Source organism: Melanaphis sacchari, unplaced genomic scaffold (assembly GCF_002803265.2).
Source record: "Melanaphis sacchari strain LSU unplaced genomic scaffold, SCAv2.0 Contig10_pilon_pilon, whole genome shotgun sequence".
NCBI lineage: Eukaryota > Metazoa > Arthropoda > Insecta > Hemiptera > Aphididae > Melanaphis > Melanaphis sacchari.
The window spans coordinates 4732322-4746198 of NW_020270420.1; the positions used below are offsets into that span (position 1 = coordinate 4732322).

A 13877-nucleotide genomic window follows, 5' to 3' on the forward strand; every position below is an offset into this window, starting at 1 on the left:
GTAGTATGTTAACCAACCTTCCTAGCAACCACCCTTAAATGTATATGCGTATAATACGTACTACATAATGCATGGCGCGTTTTGTGTAGTACCCATATCGGTGAGCTTTTGAATACGATCATATTAATTAAAACCGCACACAATTATTCGTGATGTAGTGGGTTTCAAATACGATAAACCATAACTATACAATACACGTGTGTGTATGGTTATTTGATTATCATTACGATTCTTAACAATAACACGCTGTTTACCGACTGAAAATTGTGATCTTCCGTTTTACCAAAATTCGAGAATCGCATCGCACATACAATTGTCGTGTGTATAAAAATCCATACGGTTTTTGGCATTCTTTTTCACCCTCGTTGTATCGGAACAGAAATTTATACAACTATTTCGGAATGCGCTATCAAAAATTTAATAACAAACACACACACATACACATACTTATACCTACGCGTGCGCGCATATGATGTAGTTTATTCCTTTTTTTTTACTCACAAGAAACTCACAGCCCGCGGCACAGCATGTGTGTGTGGGTAAATGGGTAGTTGGCGCGGCCCTTTTACTAGTTCGGGTGGTTATCCATTTTAGAGAGAAAATATTATAACATAATACATTGCAATTTAATGGAATTACAGCAAAGATGTAAAAATTAGATACGAAACGTTTACCAGTCGCTCACCATATATACCTATGATGGTTACCACACACGGTCATTATAAAATTAACTGTCAGAAATTCGCAAGACACGTGTACGTTGTTGAGTCCTTCAGTTGATTAATATTCCCAATCACAAACAATGTAAAAAATTATAATAATAATAAATTGAAATGTATTAATTTCCATTCAAATCAACCCCTCAATTTCCAGACCATCGTCGTCGGAGCCGCTGTTTATAGTTTCCTTGAATATTTCCTCTTTCTCTATCATTCGATGGGGGGACGACTTAGGTGTATTGGTGTACACCGTCACTAAACCGTCAATGATAACGTTTTCAACGCGGTCATCCGTAAAGTCTTAAGGGGGCACTTGTTATTGTGACTGTTTTCGTAGACTCAAGCCGTTGGCAGTGACCAGGGTAAGACGGGTGTACAGAAAAAAAAGAAAAGAAGGTGGAATAAATAAAAGCCGAAATTGACGTGTGTACGGTGTACGGTGGCGCTGTCTGGATCTGCCGCGTTGGGTGCACGAACGCTGCCGTTGTGGCGTTTACCGGCGCAATACTGTGTTCCCCGTGCGTCGGTCAGGTCGGGCATTACGCGTGTTTGTCGACAAGTACACCGTTTTATCGTCTGCTCTACTTGGCATACACTATAATATAATACTATATAATACCAAACAGTTATCACCCATCGCCGCCGAACGGTTGTTTTTTTTTTTTTTTTTACGTCATCTTGCGTTTTTTAATTTTTTTTTTTTGTGCTTTACCGCTTTTTTTTTGTGCATCCATTCTGCGTGTTATCGGTGTCTGCGTATTTGTGCGCGTGTATGTTTCGAAAGAGTGGTGATATACGACCGCGAGTGATTGCCACTGCAATATAGAACTAAATCAATTCGTATAGGAAAATTATACCATTTTGTTGATTGCTATTACGCAAGTGCTTTAACGGTGAGTGTGTTTCCGTGTTATACGTGTAATCGTGCGCGCGTTTAACCGAATACTGTGATACGATACTATTACAGTCGTGTCGGAGACATTCTGCAGCCACCACATCATCACCAGCTCAAGTCCAGTGAAATGATAAATAGCAGTTTCGGCTGAATCCAGTCTACTTGTTCCATTTTATTATAAGGTGAGGGATTAAATTTGTTCTTAACGGTTTAACCTAACCTGTTCGTATACAATTATACACATACCTCCTCAAAAACATACATGTTTACACATATTACATTATACAGTTTCAAAGTGTAAAGTATTGATGCACTCGATGCGCTTGAGCCTTATAGAATAATATAATATATCTTCGTTTAAAAATTGGAAATTATTTGAAAACAGTTGTGTGAATACCTACATCCAGTCAAATTTTACAGAAATAATTTTTCATTTATTTTGTCTTTTAACTTGTCGACGTATGACATTATTTATAACGACTATAAACCCTCTTTAAATGAGGCACAAACGTTTCGAGCGTTTAATATTAATATTAATATTTGAAAAAAAAAACATATTTATTATTAAATTGGAATTTATTTTATCTTCAAGTGAACAATCATACAATTCATATTCTATTTTTTTTAGTTATTGATTAGTTTTGGTGCAATTTTTGATATTATTTAATTTAAAAATACTTATGCTGATAATATTTTATTAAATTTAAAAATAAAATGCTGAAATTGCAAAAACACGTAAAATTCGACTAATCGCTTTTTCAGATGTATAAAAAAATAATATTTTTATGACATACCTAATTACTATACTTACTTCAAGTGTACGTGGAAATTATATAAAATTGAGAAACCTGAATTCCTGAATTATTCGTAAGTCATAAATGTATAAAATGTAATAAAGCAAAATAAAAAATAAGTATAAATTTTTAATATTAATAAAAGAATTAATTTGTCACATTTTCCTAGAAATTAAGCCATAAATAGCTGCTAATGCTTTGTGAGAGAATTTTATAATTTTTTTATCACTACCGTAATATAAAGAAAATATATAAATAAGGATTAAATAGCGATGGGATTGTGTGTTAAAAACACCTTGAAATATACTAATTTTATTTAATACAACATTTTAAAGTTTGTTAAGTGTTATACAAAAATGATATGTAATATCTACGATATGCCTTTTTATAAATTTAAGTAATCCACAAACCCAGGAAATCTACTGTGTCATAAATATCTTGTAAATTAACTATATTTTATTCATAGTAAATAAATATTTTTTATAGTCATATTTTGGTTTTTAGGTAATAATGTATAGGTAACGTAAAAACATGATTTAAACACAATTATTTTTATACACTGAAAGTACATTTAATTTTATCGAGAAGAGATACTTAACGATTAAAAACATATCTACTCCAATGTTATACATCAATGGAAAATAGATAACTCAGAAGACTATTCATAAATATAAACAAGTTTCTTAAAAATAAGATTATATGATTTCAAAATAAATGACAGTTTAAGTACTGATAACGAAAAAATAATCAAATCAATATACTACAAAATAAAAAAAAAAAATGATATTAAAAATGCATTGTTTTAATTTGAAAATAAATTAAAATGTTTGTTTATATAATTATTAATATTCATTTTTTAATAAATTAAATTTAAAAAAGTATAATTGAAAAAAAAACTAGTAGTTATTATTTCACATCCAATAAAAAAAATTTAAAAAAATAATAATAATTATAAGTGTACATGATAGTATGATATTTTAATATTATTTATTTGTGAATATTTTTGAAAAACATATTTAAAAAAATCAACAATTTTGTAAACCACATACTTACATACTTTACGTCACAATACTATTCGTATACACATTTGGACTTATTTAACTAACTAAGTACTGTTAATTACATAATATTTAAATGTTTGTGAGGTCATGTTTACTTATTACATTATATATAAACTAATTTGATTGATAATTTTCAATATTTATAACTTAACTATACTTGTTATTGAGTGAAACTAAAGATAAGTAAGTGTTTGTTATAAAGTGCTATGAAAAATATTATAACATGATTTGATATCTTAAAAGCTATTAATTAGCATCATAAATTTATACTATATTTAATTATGTTAACGAAACAATATTCAGTTAATCAAAACAATAAATGTATAAAATCAAAGAGAATTACAACTAGTTTTAGTATTTTTTTATAGAGAAGCATGATAAACGATTAAGAAATAAAATAAGTTAATAATATAATTTAAGTGATTCTTCACCAGTATGCATAGCAAATACATTAATGATGGGTCCCAAAATATTATATAATGTATTGCGATTGTGTCACAAAGTAATATTAATTTAAAAATCTAGGTATTCTATAGTAAGTATTTATTTTTCAAGTAAATAATTATTAACTTATTACTAACACAGTTACTATTATTTTCAGAATTTAATCTGAATTTGCATTTACTAATTATGTTTATATAGTTCTCCAGAACTATAGGTCTAAGCAATTTACAATATTTCTTTCCCAGACAAAATTCTCGAAAAATCCCATTTTAAACAATGTGGTACTGCTAAGTTGAGGATATAATTTATTCTTAGTTACACACCTTTTTGATATGTTATTTTTATTTTAGCTTCCGAGAACCACATTTTCTAGTAAAATAACAGCCCATAACTTGATATCTTATCTTCCACTGTTCTTAACGTTAGCACTTTTTATTTTTTTCTAGGTAATAAAAATAGGTAAGGTGTATAAGCAAGGTGTTCTAAAACATAACGGAAATATCTAAACACTATTTATATGGGATAAAAAAATAAAATGAAAGTGAGGAAATTAATTTTGAAAATGCACATAAGGGCGTAAAAAATAAATGTGACTACAAAGTTTATAACGAGTTCTTGGCCTCGTATTTTTGATTCAAGCAAAACAGAAACCAATTAGAAATGCAAACGCTTTCGTATAACTTCATATTGGCACTACTTGGGGAGTAATTTATCTGGTAAGTCGTTTAAAAACAACAATTTCCGGTCCAACTTTCCCGTTAATGGATATAAAATAAACTTTTTATAACCAAGTTATCTGTATAGTGTAAAGTCTGAATATTATTTGTTGGTGTATTTAAATATTTATGTTTTTATGAAAAAATTAATTCTTATTAAGACTATTTATATACACAAATTAAAATAATCAACATTTAAAAATATTCTTTTAAAATTGTTCTTAATTAACGAGTTTTCGTTATAGTATCCACTTTTTAGAAATGTATTAAAATGTAATTTATGAAACCAAACATGACTTAAAAAATATGAAATAAAACTATATAAATTATATTACACTGTTCAGATTTAATGTTTGAAAATTGAATCTTACGTTCATTAAAATAAATAATCTTCAACTGAATGAAATTAGTTATTAGTGTTATACATAAAAAAATACTTGGCGCAATGTAAAATATAAAATTAAGAAAAATTATCTTTTTAAAATATTTTGTTTAAAATTAAGTATCAGCACTTTAATTATAAATTAAATAATACTAATTTAAAATTATTTTACGTATGCAAAGTGTACGAGTATGCAGGTCTTATTATTTTTTATATGTAATAATAAACTATACGTTATAATAACATAATATATCTTATTAGCTAAAATGTATATTCAATAGTTTAAATACATTTTTGAATATTTGAATTAAAAATGTATCTAGAAATTATTCAAAATTAGGTTACAGAATAAGACAAATTAACATAAATATAAACATAGTTTGAATAAAGATGATTTATAATACAAATTAATAAATAGTTGAACAAATAGCTCAAGATTGTTATTATATGTTTAGCAGAAACAAATCATAGGAATGTATAAAATAGAAATCTTGTTCAGTAAATAAAGTACTTGAAAAATAAAATTATAAACAATTAACGAAAAAAAAGTTAAAATAGCAAAAAATAAACAGTATTCTAATTATAACGACTATAATAATAAAAAAGACATTTTAAGTCAGACATTCAGTATATTATATTATAAAGACTAAATCAAATTGCCATCAATCGTGAAATTTAAACATTATACATGTACTTTTTTAATTATTATATAACTATCATTTGTATTACTAATAAGAAGTTTCATTAAATTCTATGTGAAAATTAGTGTTGATTAAAAATGTATACTGAAGTTGTGTCGTTAAATTGTATACTGAATGAAAGTGGGCAGAGGTACAATTTATTGTAATTAAGTAAACTGTTTTTCTTATTATTATTTTGCCTCTACATCGTGTATATCACATAGTAGATAGTTGTATGCGGCGTTTAAGAGGGTTCTTCTTCTTTGAAGTATATATTAAACTAACGTTCATTTCCCAATCATTATAACGCATAAAATATAATAAAACATAAAGTGTATACTTTTAAAAGATGTATTTTTTCACGCGAACACATTTAATGATCTTTTATATAAAAAATAAAAACAAAATTGTACTTTTTTATGTATTAAAAACAAGAAGTGGCATCGAGTACATAGATAATTATACAAAAAACTTATATGAAATAAACAGTACAATATACAATATACATTTAAGTATTTTCCTAATAAGTTATGCATACATAAAAATATAATTTGGTGATAAAATTCTACATTTGGAACACCCCCTGTCGCGTTCTAAGCAATGATGTGAAATGCTCAATAATTATTTTATATTTCAAAGCCCGAAATGACAGCTTAATGGAGCGGGTGTAGAAAATAATAACTTAATGTATTATATTAATATGGTATCACAGAAAATAAACGTATAGTTGTTATGAATGGTATAGTCGTATGAAACATTAAAAAATAAATTTCTTTCGTAAAACTGTAATAAATTCCAATGTATTCAATCGGAAAACTTTATCAGTTTATTCTTCAATGAAATTGTAATACTCAGTCTTATTAATAATATTTCACATTTCTATTATTATCAATCACAGTCAAGTTTTTTTTATAATTTTAAAGCTTTACCAAAAATAATAATTCATATCCGTTATCACCTAATTAAAAATAAAGCTTCTTAGAACATAACTATTATTATAATAATGAATTTAAACAGTTAAGATTCTAATTTTTTTTTTCTTTTTGTTTTTTTTTATGTAATAATATTCTTAACAAATTCTCGTTAAACTATCGACTTTTTCGAGTTTATTGTTAGTATGCACGATAAATATAACAAGGACTCTTACGACCATAAAAATAAATATTCTTATTTTCTAGAACAATGAATAATGCTTATTGTAAATAAAGTGTTACACCACTAAAAAACTTATACATAAAAACAACATTTTTTCATAAAACAATTGTGCCGATTCCATTGATTTTAGAAAATAGGTGAGTCTAATTCCTGTGGTATTGATACATAACCCAGGGATAAATAGTTAAATATATTGTGGAAATGGACTTCCTTTTCTGTCACCAAGTCGAAAACTGTGATAGATATGTTGAAATACCAAAACAACATTCCTAACAGCTAGTGGTATCAATGTAACCAAGGATGTCAATTGTTCCGAAAAGATTTGTTTTGACAAAAAAACTAATTTCGAAAAAATTCCTAAGATGATCAGATGGTTTTTCAATGGAATCGACAGAAGGTTTAGTCAATTTCTAAAATTATTCAATCTTTTCAACCGTTTATGTTTTTTATTCTTCTTGGAAATTGTTTCATAAATTTTAATTCTTCGTTTCAATGTAAATTTTTTCGGAAGAACAGTTTCACGCTTCACGGAAAGTTTATTTACATCCTTAGTTATATTGATAACATTAGTTGTTAAAAATTGTAAGAACCAGTGGCACTTTTTTGTAATTCGTACTGCGGTTGCAGAGTTGTTGATGGCAGTTGTCACCTCCATAATTTTAGTTGTTGCGTATTTTTGCTGTAAGTTAATCTTAGACCTAGCAACGTGACAGTTACATAAATTCCCAGTCACCGCCGTCTCTCTTTCAGTCTGTTTTATAATGTCCGTCGACAATCTCATGATAACCGGGTTATATGAGTATGACGAAGCTAGTTCGAGCGTCAAGCTTACATCCTTATGTCAATGCCCTGCTTCACTTAGTATAGAGTACTCTGCCGTCTGCTGGCTAAAGCATTTTTTATCTCCATAGTTGGTGCCGTTAAATCTATGTTCTTTGCAACTGTTTTCAATCTTGTCTAGTTTGCATCCAGCACTTTCCTGGTTGATCACAGCCATTACCTGAATGCTTGGATCATTTGTTACTGACATATATTCCGTTACTCTCCTTAAATCTCCGTCGACATCCCATTGAACTGGAGAATTTGAGTTCATAGTTATAGTATCGTAATCATTTGGGGTTTCCACAAAAGAGCCTATATAACCTAAACATATTATTTTTTCAATACTTTTTGCTTCATTGTTATTATAACATTTGAATCATTAAGCAGTGATTCAATGTATTTATAATTTAAACTAGTTCATTATGAATTATACTTCAGTCGTGGTTCAATTGTGAAAACCATTTAAAAACAAAATAATTTATTTTAATTCAATTGACAATTAAAAATTGAACTTAAAAGTTTATTTAATAAAAAGTTTTAAATTATTTAAAATGCTTTAATCAGTATAAATAACTAACAAATTAAATAATAACGTGATTATACATTTTTTTCTTAACTTAATTTTTATCAATCTTTATAACTATAAAGCTAAATTTGTAAACATCTACTATATTCATAAAAATTTATAAAAATTAATATTTTAATTATTTATACATCACCAGTATGATATTGGTTAAAAACTAATGGATCTGAGTATTTATAAGATCGCGTATACATTTTACACACACATAACTATTTGTATAACTTTTAACATTTTTAGGTAATAAGTATTCAATACAAGATGAATATTAAGTACAGAAATAATAATTTTTAATTACTAACTTACTGGCAAACGAGAATAAAACGATTTTAGTTTCCTTGACAATCTATAAATTATTTTTTCATAATACTGTACATAGTATAATTTATTTATAAACATAAAATACCTTACTTTGATAATGATTTTATAATTTATAGTTATAATGAATTTTTTTTAATGCATTAGCTTATTGTTAAATCTAGTCTAATAACTATTATTAGAGTAAAATAAGTATTAAGTAGTCCACTAGTTGGAAACCTACATATAAATAGAAAATAAATGATAAAATTTAAATCTATGTTTATTTTGACCGATATTACGCTTTACATTTACATGAATGATGGTTTTCATTCGTATAAAAATGGAGAAACGATAATTTAGGGTATCAGTGTATCAGTCTACTTAGAATTTATAACGTTTGTTATCCATAGTAGCAAACCAACTTTTATACATGTACTTGTGAGTTGTTTGTTGTATGCCCATTGGCCAGTTGTTTACAATGGAAATCTTCTAAGAGCGAATCAATGACAAGAAATTATATACGCCAGTTATAAGATAATAAATTTTCTAAAAAAAAAAAAAAGCAGCGAAAAAAATATTTTAAGTTCTAATAATTGTAAATTATAGTTCTTTCACGTTAAAATTTAATATGCTTTTACCGGATTCAATTATAGAGGTCATCCAAACGTTCCAATCTGAACCGTATATAAACATTGCAATCCAAATATCTTCGTCAAATCACTAAAGCTCCTTACTATGTAACTAACCGCACACTCCATCAAGATTTTTCGATCCCTCTCATCTAAAAAGTCGCCATAACTTCGTATAAAAAAATTCATTCCCTCCTGCAAAACCATCTAAACCCTCTTGTCACTGACCTATTAAATCCTACCATCCCTGGCAATCCCGGTAGACGATTAAAGCATAACTGGTGCCGTGATATATTAGATAACTAAAATCAACTAGATACGACAACGAAATATTACCAAATGGGTGGCCTTTTCACTCCAGATATATTCAATAACTAAATCATAGAAAAAAAAATTACATCACTAATGGTTATTGTAAACTGTTTTATAGATTGTATAACAAAAAAATAAAAATATACTATTATAATCTAAAATATTATTTTACGATAATAAAAATATATACTTAATTTAAAGTTACTAAATTTTAAATAATACATATCACATTAAGGTACTATTGCATCTTCAAATTATCAATTTCATTAAGCGTTTAAAACAATAGTAATTGAAGGAATGCATCAACGACAAAAAAAATATTCAAATTGCCTATACAAAACGCCGTGTAATCATGATAAATGATTATAATATAGTAGGTAAAAAAAAAAACCATACGCCTTACCAGTAAAATAGACCCAACGGAAAAATAAACGGTGGCAGATAAAATGAAAAGTTCTTCTGAAATAAAAACAAAAGAGCCTAACTTGATTCTTAGGTTAAATTTAACTAACTAATAAAATAAACACTTAAGTTCACAAAATAAAATATAATTTATTCATTGGTACATTATACTATAAGATATGCCAGTTAGTCTTAGTTCTGTTGTTTATATTTACTATATATATTTCATGCAACGAAATATTATGGTATTCAATTGTATATTACATTATAATGTAATAAATGTATTGTATTATACTTTGTAATATAAAAATTCATATTATTATTTTATTTTAGTCAAAGTATGTGAATATTATTCGATATAAAGCACAATTTTTACCTACACTATTTTATTTTTTTCATACTTTACATAATAGATAATACAAATTAAATTAATATGTACATACTAAAATACATACACAATTCAAATAATTATAAACGTAGGATAACAGTATATCATTACTTTCAACAACATTTATGTTTTATAACAAGGTTTTGTATAATATATATAAATGAAAATATTTGTTCTTGACAAAAAACGACGCACCTTCTCTGAAAACAGCACCAACATTTTTGTTCTTGTTAATAATTATTGTTAATCAATATTTATATTTATTTTCATAAATTTTAGCACACTATAAACACATGTAATAATATCATATAAATTTTTTTAATTAGTAAATTTTCTTGGATTATTGTGGTAACATATGCGAATAGTTATTCATATATTATATAAATAATATAATGTAATATAACATAATTATTAATCATGATCTATTGTTATTTCCTTTCTCCATTACCTACGTTTAATTAAATCTTTATCTTTCTGCAATACCAATAAACTGCTTATATTTTATAATTTAATATTAATTCGTTATTAAATATTTAATAGTAATTAAATAAATATTTTTAATTTAATGAACGACGTTGTACTAGTTGTACTAAAACTACTGTACAACAAAAACGTCTATTATGATTAGATTATTGTAACCTGTTAGACAGATAAAAAAAAAATTATAAGTATATTATACCTATTGCTCGATTTAATACATAGTAGTTTGACTTTTTAGGCCAACTACGTTTATAAAATATTACAATATAATTTATTATAAAAAAACATAAATTCTTATTTCTTGCGCTAAGTGTGACAGTTTTATATAGTTTAAATATTTTACCTGTACAGTAATGATGCATAAACACGTCACTTCAATTTATTTTTGTAACAAAAAGGACTTGAAAGTAATATGAAATTAGTTTTGACGCTATTTGAACATCAAAAAAATAAATATATATATATATAAAGTTACAACCAATGATGGAGCCGATCTTTTAAGCAAATATGGCTGACACTCAATAACCTTCTGTTCTTATGTACAATATATATTAATATAGCATAATATTAACACAGTCACGCTGTAAAATATATTTGGTAAACAGTCGACCAACTTTAATGTAGAATAATGCAATACATAACACATCATTGTGAATATCTATATTAAAATAAATTTCAAGCCTAATATCTTTGAATGTTTGAAAAATAATAACCAATAAGGTTTGTAAAATACATTTTTATAGTTTTTAAATCAAGAATTATTTCATTATTTAAAATGTATTATATTATGATATTTAATTATAATTGATGAAAATTATTCTGGTTGATGTAATAAATAATTTTGGCTAATATTTAAAATTTAAATTAACACATTCATTTGTATAAGCATAAATAATTATCAATGCAACGGAGGTAAATTATTTAACTAAAATGTATTTAATGTGAACATAATTTTAATTAACTATGTGAATAAATAATATCGGAACTATAGAATATAGTAATTTATTGAAGGTACTATTACTCCAATATGTTTGATTATTTATTTTTTTTTTCAGTTTTTAAAATATATTTTAGTAATTAATGATCGAATGGTAATAACTAATAAAAGTTTTCCATTGATGCAAACGTCTTATTTTATATCGAACAATATTTAGACGCCAGTTTAATTTTCGTATAAACTATAGAATTATTGTGAACATATTGTTCATAAAATGAGTACGTATTTTGCCATTAGACCTATGTTTAAGCCATCGGGTAGTGAAACTGACAGTGCGACGAGATGTTATACCAGTTTGATTCCGCTGCGCTATGTATCATGTTCAACGGGAAATTATAATAATAGCAATACTGGTAAGTATTATACATACGTTCGTGGCGTTATTGTTGCGCTGTGTTTCGGCAAGGATAACGTATTACAATAAATTCTCGAGTTTCATATTATCCATTTCGTGTGGCGCTTTCTTCGACGATATACCCCCGACTACGATTCCGCTCGTATATAATAATATGTAAACATAAATAAAATTGATGACGACATTTCAATTCACCCTCACGGTTTCAGCATTGCCTCGAGGCTTTCCTTCATTTGTCAGCGTCACGTTTATCTGTCTCGCGCATGTGGGGCATCATCATCCACACAGAAGTACTACGTCGTTATTCCGTCACGCGCGTGTGCGTGTGCCGGCGTTGCCCACCGAACGTTACACTCCGGCGTGTGAGTTGATTAATATTTGCGATGTGAACTTGCTCGAGTCTTTTGGCCGTCGTCGCAACGCCATATACCTACGTGTAATACGGGTATAATGTGTGCGAGAAACTTCATCTACCGACAACTGACAAGCCGTAAAGCGATACTGCTACGTGTTACCGCTATAATGGAAGCGCTGGTGCACGATTATTGTAATAGCGGTGCGCGACGAAAATATTATATTAACATGTATTACGGCTTGCAGAAAAAACGGCGAAAAATTAAATTACCACAACCACTTCAGCAAATCTGCGGGACGTGTTTGTCACCAATTTTTCCACACGGCGGCAATACACACTCATGCTAGCTGTAAATGAAACCATATTATTATGATTACGATGATGAAAATAATGTGCGTTACCCCAGTTAACTCTCACGGATTATTCGCATGGCTACCGTACTTCCTTATTTTTTACCATCCGTTTCTCAGCAGAGCGGTATATCCATTATTTACGCATAACCGTACACGCGGCCACCGCCGATACCTTTTCCCAAAAAAGAAAAACTAAATAATATTCTAAAAAAATCTCAGAGTTTACGCGTAACCGAGTCAGCTAAGTTTTCACACAACGTCGGCCGCCTATTTTGCCTCGCCACCGCGACTGACGCTTAAGACTTAAATTTGGATGCTGATAGTGAGACAATCAACAAATGATTTATATTTTCAAAATGTTACTATTTTTCGTCTCATCAAGGTTAAATTTTTATTAAAATATAATAATCATCATTATTGCACTCAGATCATTAGACGACACAGATATTATTAGTCATAAAATTGAGAATCTGCCACACACGAAAACAATGATGAAGACGATACGGAATACCGGCAAACATATACGTAAATGAAAACTCAGTGTATATCGAAAGGGGTTGGAAGGGTGAACAATTTGTTGCTAGTGAACGGCGTACATAGCAGCATAGGTTCATGAATTTTGGTTCTCGTTAAACCAGTGTGTATGCTGAAATCTTTTTGTCATGTAAAACCACTTGAATAGATCGTTTGTTAAACGCACGACAGTCGAGTTAACTAGAAACAGACGAATATCATATCAATTTTTTTCTGCACTTTGATATACATAATATACAATACTTTGAGTTTGTACACATATATAGATGAGGTAGATATATTGATTCCAATACAAGAAAATATTAATTTACATATTACTTGAATTTTATTAGAATTTGTAAATGCAATCAATGAATAATAATATACGTGTATAACTATATTACATTAATGCATTGTTCTACAGTCTAACTTGTGTGATATTTATCTTTATATTTATTATGGCAATAAAATGCATGTTTGATATCATAATTTAATTTTAGAACGAGCAAGTTAATTAAATTATTGTTTATTATAAAAATAAAAAC

The 13877-nt window shown here is 27.6% G+C and overlaps 1 protein-coding gene across 1 annotated transcript in view; it reads left to right on the plus strand.

The window, feature by feature from the left end:
- The first annotated feature begins 1240 nt into the window (after positions 1 to 1240).
- LOC112603605 (hemicentin-2-like) overlaps positions 1241 to 13877 on the plus strand; it is a 289646-nt gene continuing 277009 nt past the window's right edge. Inside the window, exon 1 of the mRNA XM_025352266.1 lies at positions 1241 to 1796. The gene's annotated coding sequence lies outside the window, so the exon portion shown is untranslated. The remainder of the gene's footprint in view (positions 1797 to 13877) is intronic.